The 20,160-nt window shown below is 41.3% G+C and overlaps 1 protein-coding gene and 1 long non-coding RNA gene across 8 annotated transcripts in view; one reads left to right on the plus strand and one right to left on the minus strand.

Moving 5' to 3' along the window:
• Positions 1 to 20,160, minus strand: part of LOC110181660 (uncharacterized) — a 222,177-nt gene that overhangs the window by 116,448 nt on the left and 85,569 nt on the right. The window lies entirely within an intron of this gene.
• bi (T-box transcription factor bifid) overlaps positions 1 to 20,160 on the plus strand; it is a 91,181-nt gene that overhangs the window by 63,311 nt on the left and 7,710 nt on the right. The window lies entirely within an intron of this gene.

Raw genomic sequence — 20,160 nt, forward strand, 5'->3', positions numbered from 1 at the left:
CATATTTCCATTGGTGGCATCATTAAACGACCAACACCCCAATTTATCTATTTTTTCACCCTCCATTAGCCGTATGACGGATAACAGATAACTGATAACTTCCTTGGGTTCTATATATTTTCATTATTTGTACCTCTCCCTTTGAATAATTCTATTTGTTTAACCATTTTCGTTTTTATTGGGGTGGCGCTTGAATGATATATGTATAGAGAGGGGCTCGTTGGGTTTCGGGGCTTCGGGGTTCCGGGTGCAAGTCCGTTTTGTTAGAACCGGCTAAGAGCAAGAGCGCGGCCTAATGACCGGCTTCATTTATTGATGACGATTATAAAGCAATTTGTGCGAGTGAACAGCAATTCCAGACTGACCCACTGGCACCAGGTAGCAGTACAGGGTACAGGTGAGGTGGTGCCCGAGATGCGGTTGCAGTTGGGCGCGCTTTTTACCAGTAATTAAACCAAGCGACGACAAACGACGATCAACGAAGTGGGTTAGCAATTAACCCTTGGGCCACTCTAGACCATAACTATTTATTATTTATATATATAAATATATATATATATATTTTGTATAACGTTTACTATTCTGATTTAAGAGAGAGACAGACAGGGGGTTGGGAATGACGATTAAAATGCACTCAAGGCGATGACAAATTGCAGGGGCTGTGCGGGGCGGCTGTAAGTTACCTGGTTTAATTACCGGGGCGCTGCAGAGTGCGTTTTTTTTTTTTGCACACTCAGTGTGTGTTGGTGTTGTGTTGTGCCTGTGCTAATTATAGTCGCACTCTTGCCATCCCTGTTGCTCTCCAACACCCCCCTCCCACACCCCCACCTCGATCGCCCGCTCTCTCTCTCTGTCGCTCTCATTCACACAGGCACACACACTCACACATATTTATATTTCCGCCATTGTGGCCCCAGCCATTGCATTGCACTACGCTCTCTGCATCTCGCTCTCGCTTGCACCTTTTTGCAGAGTGCCGAACTCTATACACTCGGGCAGGGCATTCGGGCTTTTGGCATTCGGCACTTCTTGGGCTTTGTCTTTGCTTTCGCTTTCGTTACCCTTCTCTTTCTGGCCAGCTTCGTCATCTTTATTTATGTCTTTTGTTTGTGTTTTTTTTTTTGCTGTATTTTGTAGTTGTTGTTGTTATTGGTTCAAGTGTCTTTTGTCAAGCGGCCATGGCTGTGTTGATGCCTTCTTCTACCTTCGTCTTCTCTTGACTGCATTTCTACACTCCTTCAGTCTTTTGCACCTCTTTCTTAGGGATACCCTAACATAGCAGAAAGAGTATTTCAATTTTGCCAAGGATTTAGTACTTTCGATCAGATGGACATGTCCTTTTGTCCGTCCTTGTCCGTCAGTTTATTTCTATGCTTATTTTATATTTTAGTCTATGTATATTACATTTATAAATAGCTTTTTATGCAGAATTTGCTATGAGAAGAGTTTAGGTTCTTTAGAAAATTGATTTGTCCCAGAAATAATCTTGATTACTTAAGTTCAGATCATTTGATATGATCACCTTGGCTTGTCCGTGGGTACTTGTTACTAGAAACATAATTTTACCTTAAAATACTAACTGGTTTTTATTTATTCAGCATTTCTTAATTTATTTCCCCTTTAATTTGTTAAATTTTATTTAAATTTGTTTGTCTTTCACTAAAATGTTGTGTATTTTTTAATTGTGTTAATTTATTCTGCCTCTTTTACTGGCATGCAAATTGGCAACTGCTCTCTCTCTCCCTAAAACAGACCCAACAAGAAGAGGTAGATGAGTAAAGAAAGGTGGCAAAAGGTTTAGGAAGGGGATTGTTGATAAGGATGGGGCACTCTGTGGATGCAACGGAGCTGGCGACACTTGACAAACACCCAAAAGCAGAGTTGGTAGTCCTGCCAAACAATTCTTTGTCTCTGCTCTCTTTCTTTCCGCTGAAAAAAACCCCACCGTCATTGTGGGAGGCCTTCCTGATTATATATATATATATACGTTTTTGGCGCTCATTAGGGGTAAAAAAAAGAGAGAAAGAGAGAGAGAGAGAAATAAAAAACATTTCCGGTAGCTGAGTGGCATGCCACATCCTCGCATTTTGCCCTCTGGTTCAAGTGGGCTAATGTCTTTGGAGTGTTTCGCACTCTTCACTCACTCAACAAACTCCCCATATTTAGGCATTATTATGCACAGATTCAATGGGTTTTTCTTCTTTATTCAGTTATAGCATCCAGCAGCCAGGGCTCCATTGCCTGGCAGCTCCTGCCAGCTCATTATTGTCACAGGACTCCCGTATTTTTTCCCATTTTTTATACCGACACCCCTTGCTATTTGCATTTAATTGGATTTTCTTAAAGCTACGACTTGAGTTAATGGGCTTGCCATTTGCAAATGCGAATGCGATTTGGGGTTTTCCTACCGAGAGAGAGAGAGAGACTGGGAGCGAGGGAACTCTTATTCAAGTGGCTAATACCGGATAAATGGGTAAAATGGTATAAATCCAGATGAGTGGCAGGTGTTGACAGTTCGACACTGGTCTGAGGTATTAGCGGGTTCAGTCGAGTGTTGCCTGTCTGATTTGATTCGATTTGTAAGGAGTATGAGTTCTCTTTAGTGACTTTAAAGTGATACTCAGTTGTTTAAAGACGTTCTTCTAAGCAAATATCTTTACTATAAGTTGCATAGACAGCAAAAGTTTAATAATAATAACAGGTCTCTGGAAATTCTAGCAAAAAGTCCTCAAGGACTCAAATCAAAGACCCTGAAACCTTTCTCTTAACCAATATTATGAAACCTGGAACTGCAAAATACACTAAATATTTGATGAACTTTTGATTGCTGACCCAGGCACCACTCGCCACAACACTATAATTTCGATAGTCACCGACCGTCATGTATATAGTTCGACGATTCCCCAGAAGTCATGCCATTAGGACGGGGGTTCATTGTTGTAGTTTGGGGGGAACACTATGTGTTGTATTGACCCACGTTTCGTGCGTGTGTTCCACTTTTGTCTGGCAGCCATTTACAAACGATTTGTCAACCGGCTAACTGACTTGACTTTCCTGGATCCCCTCAAGTTATTTGTTGGCCAAAGTCGTGGCTTGTTAGTTGGGGTCTCGCAGGCCAAGTTGATGGTGGCCCTGGCCCTTGGCTAAGAACTACTCAAAAACATATTAATCATGCAGCATCAGGCAGACGCAGACAGCTGAAGACAGCACACGAAACGAAATCGTTTAATTGCCACAAAATTCGAGACTGGCTTTTGGGGCTCCTCCAGACGTTGGGGCCTATGGTTTGAGCCAATCATGGAAGCTGTGGCAGTGAGTCAGTTCAAGGGACCAATTATGCCTGATAGACAGGGGAGATGCAAAAGATATACATATATGTATGCACAGGGAGAAATTGGAAAGTAATAGAGGGAAATTTAAGCAAATTTGATTGCATTTCAATGAAATAATCTAAGGGAAAATGGTAAAAAACGGGTATATTATATGATTTCCAACAAGACAGCTTTCTAAATTGGAATACCTGAAAAATATTCCTACCTAAAGTTAAAAATTAGCTCAAAATATAGCTTATATATAACAAATAAACCCTATTTTCTTAGTAAAACATCTTAACTCAAATCCTCCAAGTTTATGGATAATAAACTCAAGTAGTTATAAAGCTACAGAAATCTTTACTTCCCTTGTAATTTTCTCTCTGTGTAACCCATCTTCGTGTGGTGCTCAATTTACGTTTATCAATAACTACTGGAAGATCTTTGGCCATATGCCCTTAACCCTTGGCTGTCTTCTTGGGGAGCTTAGCCTCAAAATCAGAATCAAAATCAACAATGCTAATATGTGTAGGCCGCCCGCAGGTCAAAAACCACATCCACTAGAGCTGCGTATCTGTATCTGAGTATCTGTATCTGTATCTGTGCCAACTACTAATTTCCAGTTCCCACGGAGATTTGAAAATTAACATTTTGCTTAGCTCTCTGTTTCGGTTTTGTTGTTACAGTTCCTGCGGCTAAAATCCAATCGATCCGATCCCAGGCAGTATAACAATACAATATACAATACAAACCAATCCAAATCCACCTGTGTGGATATTTCGGATACTAAGCCACACACACACACTATACACTATACACTCCACTCCATCTCGGGGACCCAATAATTTTGTAATTAATGATGTGAGAATGGGCTGCGGACAGACCAAGGAAGGTGAGGAGAGGAGCAAGAGGAGGAGTAGCCTCTTGGACTCTGTCTTGGAGTGAACCTTAACCTCCTCCGGAGCTGTCGACAGTAGGGTGCCCCTACCGGACGGACGGACACACTCTGGGAGAGACCCCCGGGCTGCTGTGTGGCTTGTTTGGCTTTTTGTCATCATCAGCATCAGCAGCAGCAGCAGCTCATCAGGATCATTAGAGCCAGATTATACACTCATCAGTGCACAGGGAGATATTAGAGGTTTTAAGACGATACTCATGGTTTTCTATAGATATATTTTTCAATACATTCAACCTTTAATTTCTAATAAAAGAGTTATATGTATTACTCTTGAAAATATCTAATTTTCTTCTAAGCCTTTGGATGTTCTTTAGATTTTTCTCTTAGAACTCTCAAATTTCCTTCTACCTTTTGAGGTAACATAAATTTCCTTCAGTGCATGGTATCTGAGTGTGTGTGTGTGTGTTTGCCCCTGTTTTGTATCTGTGCCTTTGTGCGAGGCTGGAGTGTCGCCAAAGGCTTCAAGTGGCTTTCTATTGTGTTGGGCTCAACCATGTTCTGACTGAGGTTGTGAGACTGAGACTGAGACCGAGGCTGATTAATTGACTCAGGTCGTGTTTTGGGCCTAATGCGCACTCCCTGCTACTTGAATGCCAGAATATATAACCTAATGGAGTCGCTGGTAATGATATCTGAATCTTGAAGACAATTAATTAAATGATATTTGAATATAGAAGACATATAACATACATCTAACATTCATTTAGACAAATGTATGTATGTATCTGGACAAAATATGACAGGACTTTGTTCTGGGTTTAATATTTGAAGTTCTGTATTATAATTTTGGGACTTCACTAAGCTTTTTCAGGAAATTATTTTAACCTAAAAAAAGTGACTAGAGGGTGGGCTTTATTATAGAGTTATTTAAACTATGTTGTACTTGATACAAGATACTTTTAAGGTCTCTCTACACCTCTGTACCTTTTTCTACTTTACCCTGATTGGGAATTTTTTCTTTCTTGGCCACCATCTCTATTCGGTGGCAACTTCTGGTCGTTTTTTTTTTTTGCCTGAAGCTTAGCCAACCCTTTCTCTCTCTCTCTCTCGCTCTGTTGCTGCCTCCATCTATCTGTCTGTCTATCAGTGGCACTGCCCCTGCTGCCTGCCACCCACTGTCGGGCAGTTGGGGCGGCCACGGCCACCCGCTGCTGCTCACGACGCCCAGCTCGCTCGCTGATAGGCCAACCCCAGCTACCACCACCACATGGCAGCATTTGCACCACCACCACCAGCACCAGCACCAGCACCATCACCTTCTCTCCTGTGCTTTAGCGTTGGCTAAGTGTTGGCTGGCTTGTAGTTTTGTCGTCTGTTGGCTGCCAAAAGGTCAGCCCCCTTGCCCCAAAAGAGCTGCTGTTGCTGTTGTTGCTGCTGCTGCTGTTGCTGTTGCTGTTGCTGTTGCTGTTGCTGCTGTCGTCGTCGTGCCGGCAACATGTGTACCCCATCACATCACGGTCGCCAAGGAGACCCAAGACCCGTACTAAGTCTTTGTTGTGGCCTGCCTTCTGGCTTCCTTTACCTTTCTGCCTTTTGATTTGGCCAACCGCCCCCGATGCGATTTCGATTTCTATCGATGAATTTCATTTGTGTTCTATTTACTGATAGCCATCTAAACGGCGCTGCTACCGACGAGGACAAACAAAACGATGAGAAGGAGCAGGACTTAAAGCCAAAGACGCTGCCTAAGCCAATTTGTATTGCGGCCCCTTCCTGCCCCCCACAAGACTTGGGGGTCCTCTTTGGGTTCTGGTGTCCTCTCTTCTTTTGCTAAACAAATTTTATGCAGTCTGGCTACGACATGGCTCCATCAATATATATATATATTTAGATATATATATATATATATATATATATATATATATAGAATATATGAAACCGGTCGTCGCTTCCTTTTGGCGCACGAGTTTTCAACAAAAATTTCTTATCTGTCCCAACAGGCGAGCTGGTTTCAAAAATTTTATGGCAGCCGCCGAAGAATCAGCGACCACCGGAGCCAAGAATTGCCAAGAGAAGAATTGCTTTAAGAAGGGGGTGAGAGAGAGAGGGGTAAGCAGGGGGGAAGACTGAAGACTGGCGTTAGCAGCGGCGACCTTCAGAAACGACAGAAGAGGAGCCACGCATTTGTCTCTCTGAGCCATAAAAGAAATGCAGCAGCTCCTTGGACTGAAACCTCTGCTCCTCCTCTGCTTATTATTTTGGCAGTTCGAATTTGTTTTTTTGGCCAGGAGAAGGGACAAGGAGCCAGGGAGCCAGGGTTCCATGTGGAGCCATGTGGATCGCCGAAACCCAAGAACAGTCGCGTTGATTTCGAGTTAAGATTTGAATGTCGTCGTCGTCGTCTTCGCTGCTCCACCTCCTCCTCCCCCTGCTCCACCGAAAAAGCCAAAAGACAATGCCTTTGCGTTGTTGTCCACGTCGTCGCCTTGCTTGGTCCTGTGGCGCTCACAAAAGCTCGTGCTCATCGCTTTTTTTTCTCCTTTTTATTTATTTTATTTTTTTTCGGTTGGTTTCCTCTCCTACCAGCTGCCCCTTTGTGGAGATCCCCCTGCAAAACCGACTTTGACTGGCCGCTGGTGGCCTCAACGTCGTCGTCGTCGTCCCCATCGTCGTCGTCTGCATCGTTGTCTGGAGCTCCTTTTATTTTATTTGCTACGTTTTTCCACCGCGCTGCTCCCTCTTTTAGTTTTATTTAATTTTTTTTTTGTTTTTGCCTGGGTTCTTTGTTTTTGGGCTGGCTGGCGCCTGCGGTATTCCTTTGTCGTCGTCGTCGTCGGTCGTCCTCATCGTTGTCGTCGCCGCCGCCGCCGCCACCGCCGCTGCTGCTTGCCCCACTATATGAGAAATGATCGGACATGGGAAACAAAAGATTTGCAAATGTCTTTGGCTTTTTGGTTGCCGATGCTGGTCCAGAGTTGGAGCTACTACGAGCTCGAAGCTATAGAGCTACGAAGCTACGGAGGGACGACAGGTGACGCCAGTGGCCAAGCCATCTATTTAAGCTTGGGGAGAGAGAGAGAGTTCAGCCAATTACATACAAAATACAAGGCCTGACAAGGCGGCAGAAGCTGGAGTGCCACAGAGGGGGCAGTAGCAGCTTTGGGCGAGGGGACGCGGTAGCTGGTCCAGGGAGCAGGAGCTGCTGCTGCTGCTGCTGCTGCTGCAAAAACAACGACACACATTCATCTTGAAACGAAAGGAAAGAAACGAAAGAACGAGGCGATGCAACGCGACGCGACGCGACGGCGGCAACACAGGCGCCGGCCAAGCCGCCGTCCTGTAACAAGCTTTACTTGGGGGCAACATGCTCCTCCTCCATCTCCTCTTGGTATCTTCTCTTCTCCTGCTGCTTTGCATGAGGATTGTGCTGACCATGGGCGTGCGCGGCCTGACGCCGCCAACTTGTTAATTAGGCACAAACGAACCGAACTGAACCGAGTTGAGCTGAAACCATGGACAAGGTCGTTCCCTGGGTTTGGGATTTGGAGCTAACGGGCTTGGGGGTTTTTGGTGCCTGGGACAAGTGTGTGTGGTGTTGATCTTTCTTGATAATATAAGCTAAGAAGTTGAGGTTCTTTGGGGTGAAATATAGCTTATAGATCAGAGGATTTAATATGTAGTACTCATAAATTATAGTTCCAGGTATAATCAAGATAATTATCAAGGAATCAACAAAATAAAAGGAAATTCAAATTCTTGTATTAATTCAATTATATGAAATTAGTATCGAGTGGATTTTTGAAGGGAAACACACAGTTTATTAAGCTTTAAAGTAGTTAAAATTAATTAGAGACTTTAGTATTCATCTTAAATCATTTAAAATTCGTTTTTTTAATGCAAGTAAAGTTGCAACTTGTTGATTATTTGAAGCTTTATTATTTAAATGTATTTCTCTAAAAACTCTATATTACCTAGAGCCTTCTTAGCCCCCAATTGATGTCACTTGACCAACTTGTGTTATTATTATTATTGCTACAATTTGTTGGGAGGAAGGGGGCGCCACTTTCATCGCAGCGGTGGGCCCCTTACTTTGACCAAGGCTCCACCAGAGTACCAGGGGCAATTTGTGGACCACCGGGTGATGCTATTCCCACTAAACTCACAGAGAAAGAGAGAGAAAGAGAGAGAGAGAGAGATGGAGGGGAGACAAAAAAAAAAAGAAACGCAATGTGGCACTTAAGGTGGCTACCGCTGGCAGCTCGCTACGCAGGCGCCTTCGTTTTCAACTCCAACTGCCCGCCGTCCGATGTCTGATTCCCCAGCCATTCAGCTTTATCATTAAACGCATAAATGCGAATCTGCAACATCCGAGGCAGCAACAGCAGCAGCCTTGTGTGGATATTTATGGGACGTAAATTTTTATGTCCCGTCCTGGGATCGATATGTGTACTTGGCATAGGCCATCATCGTATTTCCCACCGAAACGCGTCAGTAGCAGCGCCATTGCCATCATCATCGTCATCATCATCATCACCAGCAGCAGCAACAGCAGCAGCATCACTAGCAACATCATCGTCATTGTGGAGAATCAGAATCGGAATCAGAATCAGCATCAGCATCGTCCTCTCATCGTCACATGAATCTGCCATTTTATTGCCAACTTCACTTTGGCGGCAATGTTATTAACGCACATTTTTATGGGCCTTCATGGGGAGGAGGATGCTGCTGCTGCTGCTGCTGCTGCCCCTCTTCTCGCTCTCTTCTCCAGCTCTTATAAAATTTAAATTAATTTCCCCAGTTTTGGTCTTGGACTTTCTTTCTCTGGCCAGAATTAAAGCCATTGACCAAACACCACCCTCATTAGCATTGGCATTAGCATTAGGTTCAGCATCGTTCGCTGTGGGAGCACGGAAATTGTGGGTAGTATCGATCGACCTACTACCTTATATGCCATTCATATATACATTTTCTCCACTATATGTATGATACAGAGGAGGGATTTCCGTTGCAACTGATTAGCTGTTACCTGTTGGCTGCCAAATTGGTGCGGGGACAATTTCCTCAATCAAGCGGACAATCAACAAAAAAAGGGAGAACCAAGCGCGGAATAATTAACATAATTTAACACTTAATTCTCTCGATTAGACTGAAGACGGAATTGGTTTCTTTTTTGTCGTATTTTATTATAGGAAATTTCAAGTGTGGTGGCCCATTTTGTGGTGATTGCAACCAGCGCACACCTTGCCTTCTGTATTCACTTTTTATGAACTCTAAAACGTTAATTAAAAATACATATAAACGGTTGGAAAAACCTATCAATGGGAGTGTAAAATGTATATGTCATTGCACTTAAGATTCGTTTTTCTCAACATGAAAAGAAACTTAGCTTTTAAAGGGGAGCCCCAGAAGTTACCAAGAAAGTCATTCAATTAAATGGTAATTAAAAAAAATTCAAGAAAATAGTCTTTCTAATCAAAGTTTACGGAAGCTCCAGGGTTCTAATTGCTCTCCAAACTTGTATTAATTATAAAATTCTATACTAAATCGTATACTAGTTTTTCTTTTAAGAAACTAGCATCATTTTGTCTAATTTTTGAATGAATTTTAAGAATCTCCCCCCTGGTGACTTCTTTGGTGTGCTCTTCATGCCTTTGATTTTTGTATCTGGATCTGGTAATTAATTTTTATATGCCGCTCTTTTGCTACGCTCCTCTGTCTTGGCCTTTTTTTTCTGTTTTTTTGTTAATTAAGCAAAGGAACTTGAATAGCTGCCAGTAGTAGATACAGTCTGTGATCTTTTACTGTGTGTAGAGTGTGTGTGTTTGAGGCCATAAAAGCAAGTTGCACAGCGTGTGGCAATGGGACTCAAAAAGAAATACTCATACATATATGCTGCTCTGACCTGACCCTTTAAACCATTATCTGCCTCATTTCCATACGCCCTTTTTTTCCATTTTCATTCATTAAAAATATACAAAAAAAAAAAGAAGAAGAAAAACAAAAAGCAGCCACACATTTGAATATCAAACAAGTGACGATTTGTTTAGTGACTTTTGACTGACCGTAATTAAGTTATAAAACAATTTTTAATGCCTGCCTGCCCTGATAAGATATAGCGGCTGTCTTTTAAAAGATCAAGAATTGAAGGAACCATTTGGCTTATCATTATTTCTGGCTGCCAAACAAAATTGAGAACAAAAAAAAGGTAACAAAAGCAAAATAAAACAAATAATTCAAAAAGAAGGCAAACCAAAAGCTGTGTCTCCCGGAACCGTGTGTGTTTAAATGCGACTCATTAGCCGAACCTGAGCAGCCCATTAATTGGCTAGATATCTGGGCTATCTGCTGACCCGGCGGCTACTGTATTTGCCATCGTCATCACCATCTTCATCTTCCATCTCCCATCTCCCATCTGCCACTTGGCGTCTCCGTTCTAGTTCCAGTTCCAGCTTGGCTTTCACTCCCTGCCTCTGCATGCTTTTCGCTCTTATTTTCATTAACATAAAATGTTTTGTGTTGATTTTTATATACTGTAAATTATCGGCAATTTATGCGACAGTCGGGGCGGTCTTGGAACCTTTCACATTTCTCAGTTCTTTCAGTTCTTTCAGTTCTTTCAGTTCTTTTGAGTTCTCTGTTTTAAGTTTTTGGCTTCCTTCCCATTCATAAAAAGGAAAAAGAAGCGCGTTGCATACACTGCGTATGCTTAATTTATCGATACTTAATGTCAATGCTGCGACTTGCCAGGCACTTCAATTAAAGTCCACAGTGTGTGAGTGTGTGTGTGTGTGTGTATCTGCATTATGCTTAACACTTGTCGAACAGTAGCCTCCGAGTCCCAGGTTGCATATACCAGAACCCAAAGACCCAATCCTGTACCGGAGACTATCAAAGGCCAGCCCGCATCACACAGCTCTTCTGCATGCGTGCAAATAAATTTGTCTTTTAGTAATTGCCGGGGGAATTTCCAAGGGAAGGAGCTGGGCTTGTGAGGAGCAGTGAGATCCCGTCAGGGGATAGGGATCAGAACAGGGCTTAATCATTAGCGCTTCCCGCTGAATTTCATTAAGTCAGCTGAAAGTGGTCTGAACACAGAGGCCAAAAGCCAAGTGGCAATGAGTTAAAGGCGTTGGGTGAATTTAATTTATTGATTGGGGTTTAAAAAATAACAGGAAATGAGGAAGAAAAACCTTAGAAAAATAAGAAAACTAAATATATTTTAATATTCTACAAGAATATTCTATATATCTCATATACCCTTGCAGTTTGCAATTGAATTATAGGTTAAAATTGGAAATCGATTATAACTAAGCCCAAAATATTCGCACTTTAAACCGATATTCATCGATATTTTTATATGACAATTTTTAGCTCATATAAAAATTTAAAAACTTCATAACTAAGCCAAAAAAGCATTAATTTCAAATCGGAAAGCTGTTCTATGTTAGTTTTTATTAGTTTAATAAATCTGCATACTCAATTTAAAATTTGATCAAATTTAAATTTTTCCCATTTTTTTTTTTAATTTTTACGATTTAACCCCTTAAAAATGTTGAAAAAATTTATAATTTTTTTTCTTCGGTTTAAAATGGCTAGATCGATTCGGGTTTTCATGCTGATCAAGAATATATATGATTTATGGGGTCGGAAATGATTTCTTCACTGTGTTTTAAGCATCTGAGCGAAATAATGATACCCTTGAAAAGGTTATAAAAATGAGTAAATATTAGTCATAAAACAAACCAGGGGACCTTTAAATTCAGTGTAGTAATTAAATATGGACAACTATCTTAATATATATTAAAGTTTAGCTGGTGTAACATCTATAAAATAGGTTTAATAAAATATATACAATATTTTACAAAGGATTATTGGGAAATTAAAACCGTTTCGAGATCCCGGAAGCTGATTCTTTACCAAAAGTAGATCACTAATCTCTCTCCTGCTTCTGCTACTCACTTAAAAATTGAACCAGCAAAGCAACACCAATCCCAACACCAACTCGAAAACTCACAAAAAAAAAAAAATGAAAAGGAGAACGAACCCAATGGGACACCCAACAACGTGGACAATCGCTTAATGGCTCGCCTGCGGAACATGAAAAAATACTCAAGTGTTATCGATTAATGTCCAAGTCTAGCGGCTACCGAACGAGCGGCAGTCCAGAGAACTGGGGAACCCAAAGAACTGAGAACCCAGAGAACCCAGAACCCAGAACCCATAACCCGAATCCCAATCCGTATTCGAATCCCAAACTCGAAAGAAGATGCGAGCTGGAAACCCGCTTGCCGCTGCTCAGCCAAAACTCAAACTCAGTGGCTAAATGGACGACAACAACTTGAACGACAACGAGACAACGCGACAACGTTCGTGGAGTTTCTGTGTGTGTTGTTGTTGGTGGTTCTTTATTATGATTATTCGCCTTTTTAATAAAGAAGAACAAAAGGCGCCGACAAATATGGCAAAGCGGCGACAACGTCGATGGGTGCTGCAAAAAAAGGTGCGGGTCCAAAATAAAAAATACTCACAAAGGGGAGGGAAGCAAGGTGAGCTCTGGCTCTAGAGTGGTAAAGTGCACTGGGGGAAAATACTATAAAATATATCAGATACTTCTAGGATTTTTCTGGATTTATTAATAGAGAAATTAAGGTTCAGAAATGCTTCAAATAAAAGTTATACCCTGAGATGTAACCCCATCAATAATAGGAAATGCTCTATGCTTTCTACTTTTAAAAATCTCTCTCTTACAAATTTGATATTTAAAGATATTTTCTTCGTGTGTACTCCAGAGTTGATTGCGGCATTTGGATGGTGCTAATGTCATCGAGCGTTGAACACCTTTATCAGTGTTGCATTGAAATGCACACACGCATGCGCCCAGGCTTTCAGTAGTGGCCAGTTGCCAGTTGCCGGTTGCCGGTTGCCAGTTGCATGTTGCATGCAACACTATGCAGCCTGCTGCTGTTGCTGCTGCTGCTGCTGCTGCTACTCCTTATCGCAGCAAATAGTTGGCCAAACCCGATCCATGCCGCCTCAGTGGTGGGTCGCCATCGCCATTCAATTTATTAGCTGCAATAAAACGCAAATCATCGAGCAGAGAGCCTCCCCCCTCCGCCCGCTTTTTATTTAACCATTTTTCCAGCGATCGGGCGGCATCGGCAAAGTGTTGAAATCATTTGAAATATTTGTCATTCGCGATAGTCGACGGTTCTGGTAGCTCACTCGACCATTAGCCGATCCGCGCTTCGTTTCGTTTCGTTTCGTTTTTTATTTTTCTTATTTGTATTTTGTATTTTTTATTTTCTTATTTTTTATCTACGGACCGGCGAGCAGCTCACCATAACTCGGCTCATTTATAAGCAAGCGGCGGCGGCGGACTTCACATAGCCCCGGCCTCTTGAGCAGCTGGAAATTTATAGCCCTCCTCCTCCTGGTGGCACTCCATCCAAGCTGGATCGGTGGCGGGAAAGGAGGTTGAAATGCAGAGCGCGCGATATATAAATAATTATCGATAGAGGACCCGGGTCCTAGGTGTTTTGCTCTTTATGTGGGTGGCGCGAGTACAAAACGATTATTAATGGAGCAGAGTTACCGAGTCTTTGGGGGTATTACAAATCGATTAATGTCCATCGGGGCGGTGCAGTTGTGCTTTTCACGATCAAGAAATGGTCATAAAAATGGGTGTTGTCGAGTTTAGCAAAGTGATTATCTATCGATAAGTCATGGGATTTGATTTTAGGTGAGCAATTTAACAGGCAATTACAATGGGTAATTGATAGATAGATGTAGCGGTTTAATCGATCTTTAGCGATATTTTATCTAAAATGGGTATCTTTGGGGTTAATATAATTGGATTTCGGAGTATTCTACATCTTTTGTTGTTTGGAAAATTGATGAACTTGAGTTTTAATCGATTTTTGTCGATATGTTATCTAAATAGATTATAGGAAATATCTTTAAGATCTATACAGAAAGGTTTCAGGACATTTTTAAACTGTTTTTCTCTTTAAATAATTGATTAACTTAAGCTGTAATTGATTTTAGTGATATTTTAACTAGGTAACATATAGGATATATCATTAGGATTTATTTGATTGGGTTTCAGGATATTTATATCTTGTTTTCAATACATTACCTTAGGTAAATTATCGAATTAAATGATAAATAAGTTCCTAATGTAGAAATAGTTTACTTTTTCACTATACTACTCTATAACTTTCCCTTTAATTCATGCAAAAATCCCCCCCTGAGAGGCAAGCAGGCGCTGTTTATCGATAACCCATGACTATCGAGGCGCCCTGACTGCTATCGGGATCAACGGGCCGCATCCAGCCGCAGCCACAGAGTGCCAGAACTCATGTTCCAAGCTGAGTTTTCGCCAAGCATTCGCTTTCTGCTCCCGGCCAATCGACTGTGACTGTTGTTAACTTTATTTTTCCTTGACTTTTTCTTTTGCTTTTCCCCCTCTCTATTATATAGTGAGAGGTTGGAGGGGGTAGGGAAAGGAACACGATCGATTTGCATACAACAAAACGGAGGCAAAGGCATCATTAGGCAACTTGGCAGCACAGATTTTCTTTATTTTTTATTTTTTTTTTCATTGAATATCGAATGTTGAAATCCAAATGTCTTGTTTGGGGATTTTTCTCCTTACATTTTTTTTTGGCGGAGGCCCCAAAACGCCGCCCATTTTGTTTAGCAAATTTGCAATTGGCTGCAACTGTTATTTTTTCCTTCTTTCTTTCTGTTTTTTTTTTTTGTGTCTCAAGTAAAGGCTGGCTTTCAAAAGTCTCTGTATCTCAATCGGAGTTGGAGTTGGAGTTGGGAGCTGGACCTGGTAGCTGGTAGCTTTGTGGCCTTCGCTTCGTGTTGTCATTAAAATGTAAATCCATTTAATTAACATTTTCGCCTTCCCCCTCTTCGAACAATGTCCAACGACCAGCGACGACGACCACCGGGCGATAAGAGGGCCCCCGAAAAGAATTGTTATAAATTGTAAATAAATTTTGACTGGGCTCCAGCTACGGCGGATGCCGAAATCAACGAGAATTCGAATACGAATACGAATAAGAATTCAATTCGATTCGATCGCCAGCTGCTGCAGTTTCGTGAGAGTTTTGACAGAAGAGAGTGAGTCTCTGTCTCTGGGAGCTTGGGTGGCTTGGGGTTTGTGTGTTTTTTTTTATTTTATATCTCTGCTTTGAGCCAGCTTCCCCAACATTAAAATTATGCATAATTTACAGATTAATATGTGGCAGCATGGGGGATCTGCTCTTCTACTATGTCCCCTTAGTCCCCCTTTTCCTTGTGCTTTTTGTCTACCTGATCCGTTGGCTTAATTAAGACATGGCCACTGCGACTGCGATCAGAGTTTCGTGTTGATATTTATGGTATAGATCGGTCAATATGCATATCGCTTAAATATTTAATACAGCTTAATAAAACTTGGACTCAGACTTGGGGCTTAGTCATCGTGGCGCGGCATCGGCGCTTCAATTATGACCATAATTGGTCAACAGGTAGCCCCCGAAAACGGCTATTGCCCAAGCGGCTATCGCCTAATTGAGTCCGGAGATGATCGAAGCCGAAGCTGATCGGAGTTTATCATTGTCAGTTTGTGTTGCGGTGCCTTTAGAACTCTCGATCGGTTTCAATTGAGTACTGAACTGATCAGGCGGTTCAGGCGGTCCAGCGATCAAGCAATCAAGCGATCAAGTGATCAATCCAGTCAGCCAAAAAACCCATTTTGTTGATCATCAGTTTGCTGACAATTTCAATTTGGCATCGATCTTCTTAACACGATCTTTGTCTTTGTTTTGTGCTAAAATAATCATTAAATGATGTTATCTATAGCTTTGTGCTCCTAATTGTATCGATAGGTTAATATATATTATATTAACTTGTTTTCAAACAGTACAAACTAGCATTCTTCCAAGTATCCCCCCGATTTGCTTGGCTTTCCTTACGCTTAAGATATCTTCACACGATTAAGAAACCAACTGACATTCACTCACGATCACCTTGTGACTGAACTTTCCACAGACTTTTCGATTTAAGTTGCCTACAGTTGGAGTTGAAGTTGAGTTCGAAGTCAATTCAATCTAACTGACGATCTCACCGTTAACTTGCCTGATTCCATGCCAAAATCGAATCAAAGTGTGAGTGATCATTCAATTAACCCAGCACGCCAACGAACAGCAAACCTGACAAGGCTCTTCCGTGGCTAAACAAGGCAACGGGGCGACAGTGCCATCATCAGTTAAATTATGTGATAATATGCCAACAATGAGTGTGCAACAGCAGTAACAACAGCAGCAGGAACAGCAGCAACAGACAACAGAGATTTTTACCTTTTAGCAATCAACACGCAAAAGCCAAAAAGCAAACGTGTTACCTTTGCCAACTCCTGCTGAGGAGGCAACACTGACTGGAGTGCAGAAAAGCCACCAAAGGCAACATGAAATTGTCGCACCATTTTTGGTATTGACCGACCGCCGGCGGCTCAATCAGTTGTCACCCGGGCGATATATAGAGTGATTAACTGCTCCATGGATTGGATTGTACCTTGGTACTTTGTCAATATGCTTGGCTGGCCAACTTGTTACCTGGCTGGCTAGTGTTGCTGCTGCTGGTGCTGCTGGTGCTACTGCTGCAACAGCAATTGCTACGTGCTGCAATGCGCAATCATATGTGCTAAAAATCTAGGCAATATTTCGATGCATAATTGCCAAGAGGTTTTGTTCGCCAATCAATTCAATCAGCAAATACAATCACGACAGCAACAGCAGCACTAGCAACAGCAACAGCAGCAGCAGCAGCAGCAACAGCAGCAGCAGCAACAGCAGCAACATGCAATCTGGTTGCTGCCTGTTTGAGTGACGACAACTGGCGACGACAAGCGACGACTGCGTGGCGTCCGTGTAATCGCACTTCATGTCTAATTAGACTTGTTTATGCCCATTTGGAAAATGGAAAATGCTGGCTTGGCTGCAGGAGAGAGGCACACTCACTTGTACACAAAGGCACCAATATTGCATGCTTCTATATATATTTTTTTATGGCTATCTTCACGGTTATTTTCATTTAAATCGCAATTCAAATCCCCAACTAGCCGTCACAATGACATTTTAAATGACAATTTTGCGCCTTGTGTTGTGCGCGCACCATGCATGGCAGAGCAATGAAAAATTAACGTAATAATGCAAATTGTTTTATCAATAAATTCTAGACACAAACACACACACACACATAGTGCACTCTTTGGGTAATTATGATGATTGTCGTTGCCGTGCTTTGCAAAATGAATTTATGTGTCAATAAATTTAAAGCAAATTAGCAAATGACGTTTTAAGTAGACGCAAGGCGTTGTACGATCGTATATATGGTTTTGTAATTTTTTGAGGCTCAAATTTGATGGCTGATAATCATGGCTTTATGGCTTTAACCCCTGGGTTTTTCGGTGTGGAATTTCTGCTAGCGTTTAGCTCAAAAAATGGTGGGGCAATTAATCAGGTCTTTTGTTGAGCATTTTGCGTATTTTGTTTGGGGCTTTCGGCTTTTGTGCCTGGCAAAGTGTTCAATTGAATGGAGTTTTTTGTTTATTGCGGAGTTTGGAATAAAGTGGAGGAGTAGCAGGAATAGGAACAGGTGTAGTAGGAGCAGCAAGAAGAGCCAGGAGCAAGAGGAGCAGCAGCAGCAATTTATATTTCATTCTATGGTTTATACTACGATATTTATAGAATATAAATATATATATAACATTTCTCTGATTTAACCTATACAAAAGCTTGAATTTTCCTTTCAAATATTCTTATTTATATATGATTTGATCAATTTATGGGAATAACCGTAGGATAAAGTTCATAATGTTTGTTAAAAACCTTTTAAAGTTTACCTTGTATTGCAATGAATGTGTATTTATAAGGTTTAATTAAGTATTTCATCAGGTTTATCAAGGAGGAGAATCCCAACCTCAATTCCAACTCCAACTCCAACTTCATACTCAACCCCAAACCCCAAACTTAACATTCACACACCGAGAGCACTCGCATTAGTCACACCTTCCGCGGAGCGAGTCGTCGCCATTGGTGGTCTGGTGTTGGCTGCTTGGTGTTGTGGTCTCTTGTTGGTGGGGGTTTGATGAAGCTCTGGCTGAGGCTGAGGCTGAGCCGAGAGGCGTGCGAATCCAACGCAGATACAAGATACCAGATACTCGTACTACGAGATACACATTGGGGGCTGTCTCGCTTTGTTCGTTCGCATTCGCTCTCTTTGTCTTGCTGTGTTCCTTCGTGTTGTTTTAACTCGGTTGTTTTTTTATTTTTGTTTCCTTTGCTTTATTTCAGAGGTTTTCCTTTTTTTTTTTTGTATATCTTGTAGTTTTTGTATCGCTTTTTTTTATTCCAAATTACATGAACAAAATGGCGCTTTGCCGCTGCTTGTGGGGTCTTTTTCTACACACACACACACACGCGGCAATCGAGCAACTTGTCTCGGGTCTCCAGTCTCTGGGCCTCTTCTAGGCCTGCTCGTTTGTCGCTTAATCGAAGTCAAGTCAAGCCGACGAGTTATGGTAATTAAAAAGGTGTTCCTTTCTGCAACAGCGGCGGATCGAAACGGATCGAAATGGATTGGGCCATACATATATTTATAGAGAGAGATATATACACACACACGAGGGCCTTGCCTTGGGAGGTCTCGCTGTCTCAGCCGGCAAAAAACTGCCGCGCAGACAGATTCATATTTTATGACAACAACTTTGTATTGTCGGTGCTTGCTCCTCCTGTAGCTCCTGCTCCTGCTCCTCCTGTAGCTCCTGCTCCTGCTCCTGCTCGTTCTCGTGCCTTTTGGTGGGTGGTCGTTCGACTGCAATGTTGCCTGTTGCCAATGTCGCCGTTGTTGCCAATGTTGCTCTGGCGTGCAAGTGAGCGGCAAGGCGATGGCATTGTCGCCGTATTTCTTCTTTTTTTTTTTGGGTTCTTTTAGCCAAGAAAATGCACTCAGAGAAAAGAGATACCTCCTGCATGAATTAATTCTGATTTTATATAGGTTTAAATGACAATTTAGATAAGGTTTTTGTAGACTTGATCCTGAAGTTTTATAGTTTTAGTTTTAGTGTTTAGAAAGAGATCTTCTTCAGTATCCATTTAGGGGAGTCAAAGTTTTTTTTTGATTATAGGAAAGAATCGGAAATCAATCCATAACTAAGCTTACAATATTCACATATTTTGAATCGATATTTATAGATATTTTTATATCACAATTTTATCGGAAAATCGCATTTTTAAAAACTCCTAACTAAGCCAAAAATGCATTAATTTTAATTCGGAAAGTTGTTCTATCTTAGTTTTTAATAGGTTTATAAATCTGCATACTTAGTTTATAATTTAAGAAAATTTTAATTTTTTTCAATTTTTAAAACATTTTTAATGAAAAAAATTAAAAAATTTTGCAATTAAAAAAAAAAATTTTTTTCAGTCTGAAATGTCTAGATCGATACGGCTGTTGATGCTGATCAAGAATATATATGGCTTATAGGGTCGGAAATCACTCCCAACAGAGTTACAAGCTTCTGAATCTAAATATCGTGCATGTGCACATATGATTCCCAACTGGTTCTAACATCCCCGGAACGAAGTGACGGCTACTAACTGCTGGCCAACTCTTAGTTATGTGATGTGTGTGTGTGTGTGTGCAATTCCAAAAGTCACTACTGTACATAGTTACTTACCCTAAACTAAACTAAATGTTGTTTATAATTTAAGTAAAATTACTTTTCCATTTATAAACAAATTGTCTTTGTTTTAAATGATCAAATAGCCTTAAAGGCGTTTAGTTAATGAAAAATCTTCCTTAATAGACGAAAAATTCACCTTTAATGAAATGTTGTGTCCCATATTTAAGACATATTTAGTTATATGTTCACATAATTACAAGCTTCTGACTCAAATT

Source organism: Drosophila serrata, unplaced genomic scaffold (genome assembly GCF_035046125.1).
Source record: "Drosophila serrata isolate PLE 108 unplaced genomic scaffold, ASM3504612v1 contig_276, whole genome shotgun sequence".
Lineage (NCBI taxonomy): Eukaryota > Metazoa > Arthropoda > Insecta > Diptera > Drosophilidae > Drosophila > Drosophila serrata.